Source organism: Perca flavescens, chromosome 15 (genome assembly GCF_004354835.1).
Source record: "Perca flavescens isolate YP-PL-M2 chromosome 15, PFLA_1.0, whole genome shotgun sequence".
Lineage (NCBI taxonomy): Eukaryota > Metazoa > Chordata > Actinopteri > Perciformes > Percidae > Perca > Perca flavescens.
In genome coordinates, this window is record NC_041345.1 from 34,708,038 (window position 1) to 34,721,928 (window position 13,891).

Genomic DNA, 13,891 nt, shown 5'->3' on the forward strand with positions numbered 1-13,891 from the left:
ACACGTCGGTCTGGCATCCACCATCAGCTGGAGGCCGCAGAGATGCAGGAGGACCAGCAGCGTCGCCATGGTTACCATTGTTCTGATGGTTCTGGTGGATCTTTTAAAAAAAAAACGTTGAAGAAATGTCAAAAAGAGTCGGCATCAGAATCGGGAAAAAAAAAATGTCAAAAGCATCGAGCAGCAACTCAGTTTCTGATTGGCTAATGGTCCGTTTAAATCAAATCTTCACCAAGGGCTCCGCCACGGGACAAGAGAATGATGACATCATTTAGATGATCCATTAAACAGGTGTGTTTACGTTTGTTATATATTTATTATCTGCTCTAGCTTTTCCAACGTTTCATACACAGATATGTAAGTAATTTAGTTTAGTTCATTTATATTATGCTTTTTACAGAAAATAAATCACAAAGTGCTTTTCATAAAACCCAGAAACACAATGAATTTAAAATCCCATGGTAATACATAACTATAAAGTGCAGACAGATCATCCACATGGCTGTTTAAAACAGTAACTTATGTGATTTTAAAGAGGCAACAGAGACAGAAAACGTCTCAGTTTCTCTACAGTAACCAGATGCAACTCAAATCAATCTAAACATCACAGCTAGGAAAGACTTCTCTCAGATTTACTGACTGTAGTTAAACTATCAGGTTTGTCTTTAACCCTTCTGTTGTCCTCAGGTCAAATTGGACCCCTTATTAAAGTTTCCATATCAGAAATTTGGGTTTGCATCAACCAAATGGCCCCAAAATAACATGGATGGTTTCATTCATCATTTATCTTAAAATAAATGAGTACTTTCATTGAATTTTGCGTCTTTTATTCAGTTTTATAGGATTTTATAGAAATGTTTAAATGGTTTCAAAACATATCCTGACTAAACTTTCACATAAACCATTCTGTGATCCACTCAACATCCTCAACTAGTCAAAATAAATCATAATTTCTGCTTTTTATCAACTCAAAAATTAGATATCATTTCATATAAATGACAGTGATTGACCATGAATTCCAAGAATAAGTGTAAAACTCGTGTGAACAAGTTGGTATTAGTGTTTTTTATAATGGTGGTAGTGGGGAAAAAGCATTAAAAAAAGGACAAAAATGTGGAATAAATTGGCAAAAAAAGTGTATACATTTTGACCCAGGAGGACAACACAAGGCTTAAGCTTTCTGAGAGTTATTCATGTTTTATCTGCTCTAGCTTTCCCAATGTTTCAGACACAGATCTGGAGATAATAATGGTCCCAAATGATCTCAATTTAACCCCCCAACCCCCCGCCAGATAACTGCATCCAAGTCTTCCACAAACAAAAAAACTGTATTTTGTATTTTAGCTTTGATGAATTGAATGATTAAAGTCAGAATGTACTTACAGGTAATCTTCTGTGAAGAGAGTCCTGATCCTGATCTTCAGATGATCCTGGTCCTGGTTCTGGTTCTGGTTCTGATGTTGGAGTATTTTCTGATCCTGCAGCTTCAGGTGAGAGCAGTTACCTGGAACAAAGAGCAGCAGATTGGCTGGCTGTGAGGACCAATAAGAGGCGATGTAGCTGTGTGAGTCACGGAGGCCCGGAGGCTCTGATCCAGACCACACAGACCTGGACCGAGACCAGGATCAGCGGAGGATCTGCAGGCCCGGACAGGTTCCAGTCAACACAGTGATCCATACGCTCACGGGGCAGTCAGACAGCCTATTATTACTTCATCAATAGTTCATAAAACATAAATGTATTTATTGTTTTAATGCAGTAAGTGGACATTTATTACTCTTCCTGAAGATAATCGCTCTTTACTTTATTCACTAAATTATGACGTTTAATTTGATCTAATCAAAGTTTACATCCGTCTGTAGTTTGGTTAAATATTAATATTATTATTATTTATCAGGGCTGCACACAACGTTGACAGGGTTAGTGTTAGGTTAGTTTCTGCAGCTTCAGTTTCAAAGAAGAAGAAGGTAGGGAAGGAAAGACGAGGAGGAAAGGAAGAATAAATAAGGAAGGAAAGAAGACTGAAGAAAGGATGCAGTAGGGAAGGAGGAAGGGAGAGAAGGAAGGAAGGATGAAAGGAAGGATGATTGAGTTTCCTGTCCCAGAGGAGAGAAGAAACTATAACATATTCATATTTAACAAGCTGACATCACACAAGTTTACCTGTTTTCTCATAAAGAAATGACTCGAACTGATGAAAGTTAGTTAATTACTCTTACTAACTGATGGATGAATCTTTGCAGCTCTAATATTTATTCATATCTAAATGAATATTAACCATAAAGGGATAAGAGTTTAAGAAGAAAGACGACCTCCGACCTTTGAGAGTCTCAGCCGCTGCAGATCAATCTCAAGACTGAGCCAACGGTAAATATCATCGCTCATATATATATATATATTTATATACACATACATATATATGATGATGACGACGCTGGCGGTTTGTCACATACGAACATGTTTCCCCTCGCTGAGTTTTCCAGATCGAAACATTAGAGGGGGAAATATTACAGAGACAGGTTTCATTTCTCTGGAAATAAAATACTCACACATGCATAATCATATTAATACTTCTCACACACACAGACACGCACATAGACACACACACACACACACACACACACACACACACACACACACACACACACACACACACACACACACACACACACACACACAGACAGACACACACACAGACACACAAAGTGACATAATAATATCTAATAATAATATAAAGTGAGACTCGGTGAGACTCTCCGGCTCTGAAAGGAAACTGCTGACTCATGTTTCTGTCCGCTGACTCATGTTTTTCCCCTCAACGTTTGTGACCACCGCGTTGGGCAAGGAAACTCGCTGCGTGGAACTCTGCTGCGTTGTCTCGGGAAGTTGCTTGAAAGGAGTTTAGCAGTCTTAGCTTCACAAAAACTAATATTTGTCTAAAATAAACTGTTGTAATATAGCTTTTAGAGTAGGAGAGTTTTCTGTCCAAACATCATAATTAGCACATATCTAATTAGATAATACCTCATGGTCATGTTGCATGTTGTGTGTGTGTGTGGGGGGGTCTGAAAACACGACAACACAGCCTACTCAGAGTACTCAGACCCTCTACTGCAGTACCAGTAGTAATATATTATTCTTAACATGATTACAGATAGTCTCTGTAGCTTTGGAACATTTCTCCGATCTAAAAATCCTCCAAACGTCTCCAGTTCAGTCGTCACATCTTCCAGTGACGTGTGTTTGGACCTTGACGCAGACGATACTGTTTCCTACCTTAGAAAGTGCTGATGTCATATCCCCCACCAAACTTACAGCGTTTACTTTAATGCACCGAGTATGCGTTGCAGATCAGTTTGCATTCCTCTATATTGAAATCATATTTCTCTCAAATGAATCCAAACCAACAATCACAATAACCTGTCACACACACATACACAAACACACACACATACACACATACATGTTGTTGTAAAAGCTGTCCGATGACAGACTCAACACGTTAGTGGATACTAGTGTTTCTGTCTGTGCTTTAACTAGAGATGCACAATATATCGTTCAGTATATCATTCAACATATCGGTCTTTTATCGTCATCACAATATCATCCGGTGCAATAAACACATCGTGAAAGAAGATATCAGCAGAAAAGTGCATTTTAAAATGTCGTTCTTTTTATAGTGCTCCCTTTTATATTTAATTCAATGTTCAATATGTCAATCAAAGAAAGATAGAAATGACTTCCTTTCATTGGTTTTAAACTCAACAAGCAGTTTGTTGTATTTTATCAGAATACTGAAAGCAGCAGAACTGAGAACACTTTATTATCTGATTATTTATCACAAGTTATATCCTTATCTACATATGTTCCTGGTATCCTGCAGCTTCAGTGCTACTGTGTTTGAATGGGAGTCTGTGTGTCTTCTTGTGTTGTGTTGTCTGAGCTGGTGCTTGTGTCATTGTGTGTGTCTCTATGTCTTTTTATTTCATGCGAAGTGTTTCTCTAGCTAACAGCATCAACCTGCCATGTTGGACTCATGTTGATTAATGTGCGTTGTCCTTTTGAAATAAAGAAATGTAAACCAAAAACAGGCGGCGTGAGGATTGTACTCAGAGTTTTGAGGATATAAAGTTTGTTGCAGTAAATGTACCAAAGCGCTGAGAGAAACTGTGAACTGATGATGAGCACTCTGGGTTCAGAATCAACTTTTCATCCAGCAGCTAAATATTTATACCAGCCAGCCAACAGATTGCTGCTAGCTACTCCCAGATGTTACAACATCTTAGATCAGATCGAATGTTGAAAGGAACTCACCGAGAGAGGGAGATGTTCTGCAGGTTCTGCTCTCTGTGGATCTGGATCTGGCTCTGTCTGTCTCTGGGTGTTGTGGTCCTGATGATCTGCAGGTTCTGGTCCTGTCTCTGGCTGCAGGTTGTTGTAGACCTGGTTCTGGATCTGGTTGTGATGCTGTGTGTCTCTGCGGGTCCTGCAGGTTCTGCCTATGTCTCTGGGTCTCTGGTTGTGATCTGGCTGCAGACCTGGTCCTGTAGTGCTCTGTCTGGTAGTTGTGATTGTGATGATCTGTGTGGCGTTCATCTTGTGGTTTAAATAAAGCTCCATCCTGGATGGAAGAAAGTGAAACTCTGATGTCTTCAAAGCAAAATCAAAGAAGAAAATTCTACGAAATTTGGAAATTTCCCTTTTAATACCCCCCCCCCACACACACACACACACACACACACACACACACACACACACACACAGGGTGCCAGGCAGTGAGTGAAACATCTTACTACACCTTACTATGACTGTGAGTATTAAAATACTACAGTACACCGTCAGTAGTAGAAATAAAGGAGATGATTTCTGTGATAAAGTTTGTGGACAGCTGAGCTCTGCTGCTCCATCCACTAACATAGAGGCAGACAGAAAGCGTGTCCACTTACTTATGGACACATCCTCTTCACACTCAGCACCTTCTCATAAAGTATTTACACATCTGATAGATTCATTCAAATGGTTTTTCATGTCATAGTTTGGGTTTCCAGCTCTGGCCTGACACTCAACTCTCCACATCTGGTTTTCTGAATGTAATGGACTGTAATTACATTTATTATATTTATTTAAATATATTTATTTAAATGTCTTAGAGAGAAAAGTTAGGCAAAAATGAAAGAAAGAAACTATTTAATTTACTATCTAACTAACTATGTAAGAAATAAATAAATAAATTATCTAACTATCTAACTAACTATGAAAGAAAGAAAGAAAGATGTCCCGGCTGTTTTTAAGAAGAAGTTGTGCATTCGGCTTTCTTATCTTCTTTTATGTTAGGAGGACAGAACAAAGTTGAAATGTTTTCTTCTGTCTGAAACATTTAAATAATCATCAGAGACAGAATCTGCAGATTTTAAATCAAACACATCTCCAATTCAAACTTTTTTTTGACACCTTTAGCACTCTCGATTGCTCAACAGGAGTGTAGGCTTTAAACAAATTCTAAAAAGCAAACTTCAACTTTAATCTCGCCACACGTTGCTCTGTGTCAGATTATCTCTCCACACATTGCTCTGGGTCAGATTATCTCTCTACACGTTACTCTGGGTCAGATTATTTCTCTCCACACATTGCTGTGTGTCAGATTATCTCTCTACACGTTACTCTGGGTCAGCTTATCTCTCCACACATTGCTCTGGGTCATATTATCTCTCCACACATTGCTCTGGGTCAGATTATCTCTCTACACGTTACTCTGGGTCAGATTATTTCTCTCCACACATTGCTGTGTGTCAGATTATCTCTCTACACGTTACTCTGGGTCAGATTATCTCTCCACACATTGCTCTGGGTCATATTATCTCTCTACACATTACTCTGGGTCAGATTATCTCTCTCCACACATTGCTGTATGTGAGATTATTTCTCTCCACACATTGCTGTGTGTCAGATTATCTCTCTACACGTTACTCTGGGTCAGATCATCTCTCCACACATTGCTGTGTGTCCAGATTATCTCTCTACACGTTACTCTGGGTCAGATTATCTCTCCACACATTGCTCTGGGTCAGATTATCTCTCTACACGTTACTCTGGGTCAGATTATCTCTCTCCACACATTGCTGTGTGTCAGATTATCTCTCTACACGTTACTCTGGGTCAGATTATCTCTCCACACATTGCTCTGGGTCAGATTATCTCTCTACACGTTACTCTGGGTCAGATTATCTCTCTACACTTTACTCTGGGTCAGATTATCTCTCCACACATTGCTCTGGGTCAGATTATCTCTTTACACGTTACTCTGGGTCAGATCTTGGCTTCACTGTCCAGAAATATGAGTTTGTTGTGAACATTTTGATGTTAGTTAAATGTAAATCCCTTCAGAAGAATTTCAGAAGATGTGTGAGAACGGAGAACGTGCTCTCAGAGATCTGTTAATGAGAATGAATTTATCCGAATTTATATTCAGATAACAAGATCATTTGTTTTAATCTGTTTAAATGTAGAGATTACATTTATTTTATTATTTAAAGTCAAATCTTTTCTCCAGACAACTTCTTATATAAAACTATTAAAAATATAAAAAACCAAAATGAGTGCAAGCCTAATTTAAAGTTATGGTGAGGGTTAAACATGTGCTGCATCATCAACTTCTTAGGTTCCGTTCTGACTTCTGGATGGTTTCTGAATCAGAGTAAAAGCTGTTGGGGCAGGGGGGGGAGCGGTTTAACCCCAAACCCATCTTCAGTTTACGTTTACAGCGAAGAGACGAGGCGAGGCAGGAAGTCCGGCTGAGTTTACATTTAGACAGAAAAGAAAGAGTGAAGACAGCGAGCGTCTGCGACAACAGGAAGGAAGCGCTGCAGCGTAACTCTCTCAGGGTTTCTCTGAGAATCCTCTTAATCACTCTCAGTTTGGGTAGAAATGGGACAGGAAAGTCCTCCTCAGTTTCCACATGGCCGCTGCTCTACGGAGGAATCCCTGTCTCTCTGTCTCTCTGTTTCCATCACTTCTTCTGGGTTACCAAGGTCTCAACTCTGATGTAATGACGCATCTTGTTTTCATTGGGATGTTTTGTGAGTGAAATGTGAATCTGCAACGTAAGCAGAAACATTTCACAAAAGATTTCAGAATCTGAATGGATTTATTGCCAGGTAAGTAGCACTTACTGGGGCTTTGGTTTATAGTGCATACGTATGAACATATTTACACATTAATATGAAATAAACAAACAATAAATACAGAAAAAACAACACACATATAACTCAATAACATTAAGAAAGAAAGAAGAGGCTGCATGGGCTAGTGCAGGATGTGCAAAACAAGACACACAGCCACACAGTCACACAAACACACACACACAGACACACACAGACAGACACACACACACACACACACACACACACACACACACACACACACAGCCACACACACACACACACACACACACACACACACACACCCAGGTACACACACACACACACACACACACACACACACACACACACACACACATATACAAACACACACACAGACACACACACTAGTACCTTTGTTAAGATTGTCTTCATTGATTTCAGCAGTGCATTTAACACCATACAGCCCCACCTATTGGTTGGTAAACTGGCAGAGCTAGGGGTTAACCAACAGCTCACAATTTGGATCAACAGTTTTCTAACAAATAGGACACAACAGGTTAGGTTTAATTCAGTCACCTTCACCCCCAAGCCCATTACAGTTTTTCTTGATTGCTTTGACCTGCTTAAAGAAACTGGGATCCACTCGCTTTTCATCATCACTGTCTCAGCAGAGCAGATTGGATTGACACATTTCCCCACGCTTTTGCAACAGTTGACACAGATGTCATTCAAGCAGTCCAAACTCCGTTGTTTTAGCTATGGTAACCAAATAGAAACCATCTGGTCCTAACTATTAGAAACTATCTACATCAGTATTACATCACTGAATCACCTGTTTGACACAAATCTTCAATTAGCAATCAGTGTGCAAGCCTTAATGTGATGTGGATGAGGCCATGTGGCCCCATCGTCGAGACAGAAGAGACTGAGTATCAATAGTGGCTATTTCTTATACTCTACAGTAATAGATTTTATTTTTATTTTCTTAATTTCTTATACTCTAATATACTTTATTGTGGTTTACATGTATTTTCTGTAATATTTACCGTATTTCAGTTTTCAGCCACAGTTTGAAAATCAATGGAATCAATAAAATTTGCATCAAAGCATTTCTGATTCTGGATCCAATTCTTAGCAAGAAAGCAAATATGACAACAAATGTCACTGGAATGAAAGCTACGTACAGTAATAGATACAATAACAAGCAATGGAGTACTGATTCGCACTAAGTGCTGTATTTAGTATTTAGTTTTCCACTGTGTAATGGTTGATTGGAAGACCTCATACACTTCTCTGCAAGTTGTGTTGTTTGAAGGCAAAATTAGTTTTTGTTGCATATTTTAAATGTTTTGGCACGGTTAGAGCCTTTTCCAAACAAAATGTGTCATTTGACCATGAGTGCAACTGTTTCGGCCTGTGTGAGCCCCTCAGGGGTGTGTTTTGTCCTCTCTACTCTACACACTGTATACTAATGAGTGCCGAGCTAGCACATCCACACACACTTTCTTCAAATATGCGGATGATACCCATTGTGGGGTATTTGAAATCTGATAGCTCAGCGCTAACTAGCTTTGAGGAAGAGGTGAGTAACTTCAACAAATGGTTTAAAGACTTCCTGGCTGTTAATGCAAATAAAACAAAAGAAATGGTCATTGATTTTAGACGTCATCAAAGTGAGATCCCAACAGCATTGTTAATGATACAACAATTCAGAGGGTTAGTAGCTAAACATACCTAGTTCTTGAAATCGATGCCCAACTCAAATTTGTTATATGTACTAGGTCTAAGGTAAACAAATGACAACAGTGGATGTTCTTTTTACGTAAGCTTAACTACTTTCAGGTGGACTGTATTATTTTAGAATTGTTTTATAAAACAGTCCTTCAGAGCATATGGTCCTTGGGCTTACTCTGCGTATTTGGGAACATGCACAAACAAGACCAAGATAAATTGCAGCGTTTGGTAAAGACAGCGAGCAAAATTATTGCATGTAGTCAGATGTCAGTATTCATTATTTTGAATGATTTAAATTGAAATGTAAATAAATATGGTTTCATATAAAATTAAAGCTGTGAGCAGTGATGGACGGGCCCTCGCGCCTCTGTGCGCATCGGGGTTACCGGCGGACACCGCTCCTTGCGACCGTGCATTTGCGCTGTACTTAGGCGCCCCAAATCGTCACCAATGGAAAGGGAACTCCCTGCTGAGTTCAACAATAGCTCACACAAGACTCTACGTCATACGGTTCATTAGCTGTTAAAAGGGGCATGGCAAAAGTGTAGGGGGCGGGTCCAACCATCACCAATTAAAAATGAAGCCTCTGCTGAGTTCAATGATACCTCACATAAGACTCTACCTTAAACGGCTCAAACGTTATGAAAGGGGGCGTGGCTTAACCATATGGGGCGGGCCAAACCATGACCAATGAAAAAAGAAGTCTCTGCTGAGTTCGTTGACACCTCACATAAGACTCTACCTTAAACGGGTCACAAGTTATTAAAGGGGGCGTGGCTTAAGTATAAGGGGGCGGGCCAAACCATCAGCAATGAATAAGGAAGTCTCTGCTGAGTTCAATGATACCTCACACAAGGGTATACCTTAAACGGTTCAAATGTTATGAAAGGGGGCGTGGCCTGAGTAAGTGGGCGTGGTCATATTATAGGGGGCGGCTCAGTATCACATGTAGACCACACATTCTGAGTTTCATGCAAATCGGATGATGTTTGTCATATAAGGCAGATTTCCTGTTGCCAGCGTGGGGCGCTATGACCAAAAGTCAATTTTGGCCTGTAGGTGTCCTCAGGCCTGGACCCTTGTCAATTGTGAGAAATTTCGGGCAGATACGACAACGTACACTCAAGTTACAACAACTTCTTTGTTCATTGCTAAACACTCAAAATGGCCGCCACGCCACGCCCACACCGTCTGACGAAAAGTTTTTCTTTTAATAACTTTTCATCGTTAAGGTGTTGGGATGGTACAGACCAAGTTTGAAGTCCATCGGATGAAATCTCTAGGAGGAGTTTGTTAAAGTATAGCACCTTGACTTTTAGGCCTACTTCCTGTTGCCACTAGGGGGCGCTATGACTTTAAGTAAATATCGGCCTTTATTTGTCCTCAGGGTTGGACTCTTATGAATCCTGAAAGGTTTCGAGGTAATCGGACAACGTACACTCGAGTTACACCCACTTCCTGTTTCGGCGGCGAAACGCACAAAATGGCCGCCCTGCCACGGCCACGCCCTATGACGAAAAGTTTTTCTTTTAATAACTTTTCATCTTTAACTTCTTAAGATGGCACAGACCGAGTTTGAAGTTGATCGGATGAAATCTCTAGGAGGAGTTCGTTAAAGTACGACATGTGGAAATGGCCAAAATCGCACTAATTTCGAACATTTAATTCAACATGGCGGACTTCCTGTTGGGTTTAGGGTATGGCTCTAATGAAGTTATTTGTACATCTTGACATGTTACATATGTCTACCAAGTTTCGTGAGTCTACGTTAAACGCACTGCAGGGGCTCAATTTTCTTAACTTTCTAGGAGGCGCTAGCGAGCCATTTTTGTGCGCCTATTCCCGAAACCCTTAAAATACGGAAATGTTCACCAGACTTGATGAGTTTTTGAATATAGTAAGCCCCTCAAAAAGCCAATTCATTTCGGGAAAATAATAGAATAATTCCTTCAGTTTCAATAGGGCCTTCGCCGCTGTTGGCGCTCGGGCCTTAATTAAAGCTGCGAGCAGCGATGGGCGGGCCCTTGCGCCTCTGCGCGCGTCAGGGTTACCGGCAGACGCCGCTCCTTGCGACCGTGCATTTGCGTGGCACTCAGACGCCGCAAATCGTCACAAATGAAAATGGAACTCCCTGCCGAGTTCAACGATAGCTCACACAAGACTCTACGTCATACGGTTCATTAGCTGTGAAAAGGGGCGTGGCAAAAGCGTAGGGGGCGGTTCAAACCACCAATTAAAAAGGAAGTCTGTGCTGAGTTCAATGATACCTCACATAAGACTCTACCTTAAACGGGTCAAAAGTTATGAAAAGGGGCGTGGTTTAACCATAGGGGGCGGGCCAAACCATCACCAATTAAAAAGGAAGTCTCTGCTGAGTTCAATTATACCTCACATAAGACTCTACCTTAGATGGGTAAGGTTTTATGAAAGGCAGGGTGGCTTAAGCATAGGGGGTGGGCCAAACCATCACCAATGAATAAGGAAGTCTGTGCTGAGTTCATTGATATCTCACACAAGGGTCTACATGAAACTGGTCATTAGTTATAAAAGGGGGCGTGGCTAAAGCATAGGGGGTGGGCCAAACCATCACCAATGAAGAAGGAACTCTCTGCTGAGTTCATTGATACCTCACACAAGGGTCAACCTTAAATGGTTCAAATGTTATGAAAGGGGGCGTGGCTTAAGCTTAGGGGGCGGGTCAAACCATCACCAATTAAAAAGGAAGTCTGTGCTGAGTTCAAAGATACCTCACACAAGGGTCTGCATCAAACGGGTCATTAGTTATAAAAGGGGGCGTGGCTAAAGCTTAGGGGGCGGGCCAAACCATCACCAATAAAGAAGGAACTCTCTGCTAAGTTCAATGACACCTCACACAAGACTCTACCTTAAACGGTTAAAATGCTATGAAAGGGGGCGGGGCCTGAGTAAGTGGGCGTGGTCATATTATAGGGGGCGGATCAGTATCACATGTAGACCACACATTCTGAGTTTCATGTAAATCAGATGTTTGTCATATAAGGCAGATTTCCTGTTGCCAGCGCGGGGCGCTATGACCAAAAGTCAATTTTGGCCTGTAGGTGTCCTCAGGCCTGGACCCTTGTCAATCGTGAGAAATTTCGGGCAGATACGACAACGTACACTCAAGTTACAACAACTTCTTTGTTCATCGCTAAACACTCAAAATGGCCGCCACGCCACGCCCACACCGTCTGACGACAAGTTTTTCTTTTAATAACTTTTCATCGTTAAGGTGTTGGGATGGTACAGACCAAGTTTGAAGTCCATCGGATGAAATCTCTAGGAGGAGTTCGTTAAAGTATAGCACCTTGACTTTTAGGCCTACTTTCTGTTGCCCGCTATGACTTTAAGTAAATATCGGTATTTTTGTATTTTTGTCCTATAAAAATTCTTTGGATAACCTTTTGTTAGGTCCATCTGGAGATGCTACCTGCCAAGTTTTGTGCAGCTCAGTCGCACGGTCTAGGAGGAGTTTGGCAAAGTAGGTTTTCGATAAATCACGATTTTTCACACATAAAAGTCTAGGCAGAAATGGGCGTGGCCTATATCAGGAGATTCAGCTGGATCCAGGGAACGCGAAGATATATGGTTTTTGAATGTGCGATGTACGGCTTGGGAGTTATAGGGCCAAACGTGTTTTTTTCTGCAATAGCGCCACCTAGTGGTGCATATGAATAATTATTTTGAATCTTTGCAATTTTCACCAGGTGTGACATGTGTGCACATTTTTGTGAGTTTTCGAGCATTCTAACCCCCTCAAAAATGCAACGAAGGAGTCGGAAAAATAATCTAGTTCTTTCGCACTTTCAGTGCTCGGGCCCTAATAAATGAATAAATAGTCAGAGACCGTCCTCCACAGAGCTGCAAAGGAAGGTCTGGCTAGTCCACACAGCATTCCTGGATGGGAGAAAAATGTGCTCTGGTTTATTGGCATTTCTTTAAACCAATCACAATCATCTTGGACAGGGCTAAGCTCCAGACAGAGCCCTGGTGTCTCTGCTAAATAGTCTCAGGAAGGAACTTGTTTTGGTGGAACATGTGTACGTTCAAAAGTAGTTTTAGTCGTGGAACAGAAAACTCAGATTGGACAGATAGTCTAGCTAGCTGTCTGGATTTACCCTGCAGAGATCTGAGGAGCAGTTAACCATAGTCCTCACAAATTCACCGGAGGTTAGAACACCAACACAGAGACAGAGGGAGGGGACGGATATCCGGGGGCACCGGAACAATCTCTGAAGTGGAACGTCTGGGATATAGACTAACATCAGTAAGAAGGTCATTGATATAGACTATCCTGCTGTATGACTGTTAGTCTATATCAATATATATATATATATATATATATATATATATATATATATATATATATATATGCTGTTGGGTCCATGTTGGTGGGGAGACTGTGGTGTCAGTGCTGCTGGGTCCATGTTGGGGGGAGACCGTGGTGTCAGTGCTGCTGGGTCTGCTAAGAGCCTGTGGGAATACTATCCTTAATGCCAGAGCACCGTCTACTGTCTGCAGTACGAGAACAGGTGGAAGCTTTTTTCTTAGTGGTGTACAGCTCTCAAAGAATTTGAAACTGCTGCTGAAAACGGGCGATTCTCAACAAAGCTAAAAGTTGACGTCAACTTCTCAACTCCTCCTTATTTGGTTGTAGTCTCTAGTCTTTGTCACGCGCCAACATTTACATAGGCTACACAACTGACCTGAGGTCAGCTTCTTCTGAATCTAGGTCACGCAGATCTCTGAAATTGTATACATTGTTCATCTGCTATTTTACCACTAAATTCACTTCTGAGACTTCTTTATGCGAGAAATCAACTATGTAAAGCTCAAATATGGGCCGTTTCACAAAAATGTATGGCTAATTGCAAATTTGGTAAGACAGTATCGGACTTCACGAGCTCCACAATCTGCTGGGACAGGTGGCGGCTGCCAGCGGGGTTTGCTGCCTTCACTGTCGGCCTCTCCCCCTAGATCCCTAGATCTCACACACGAGG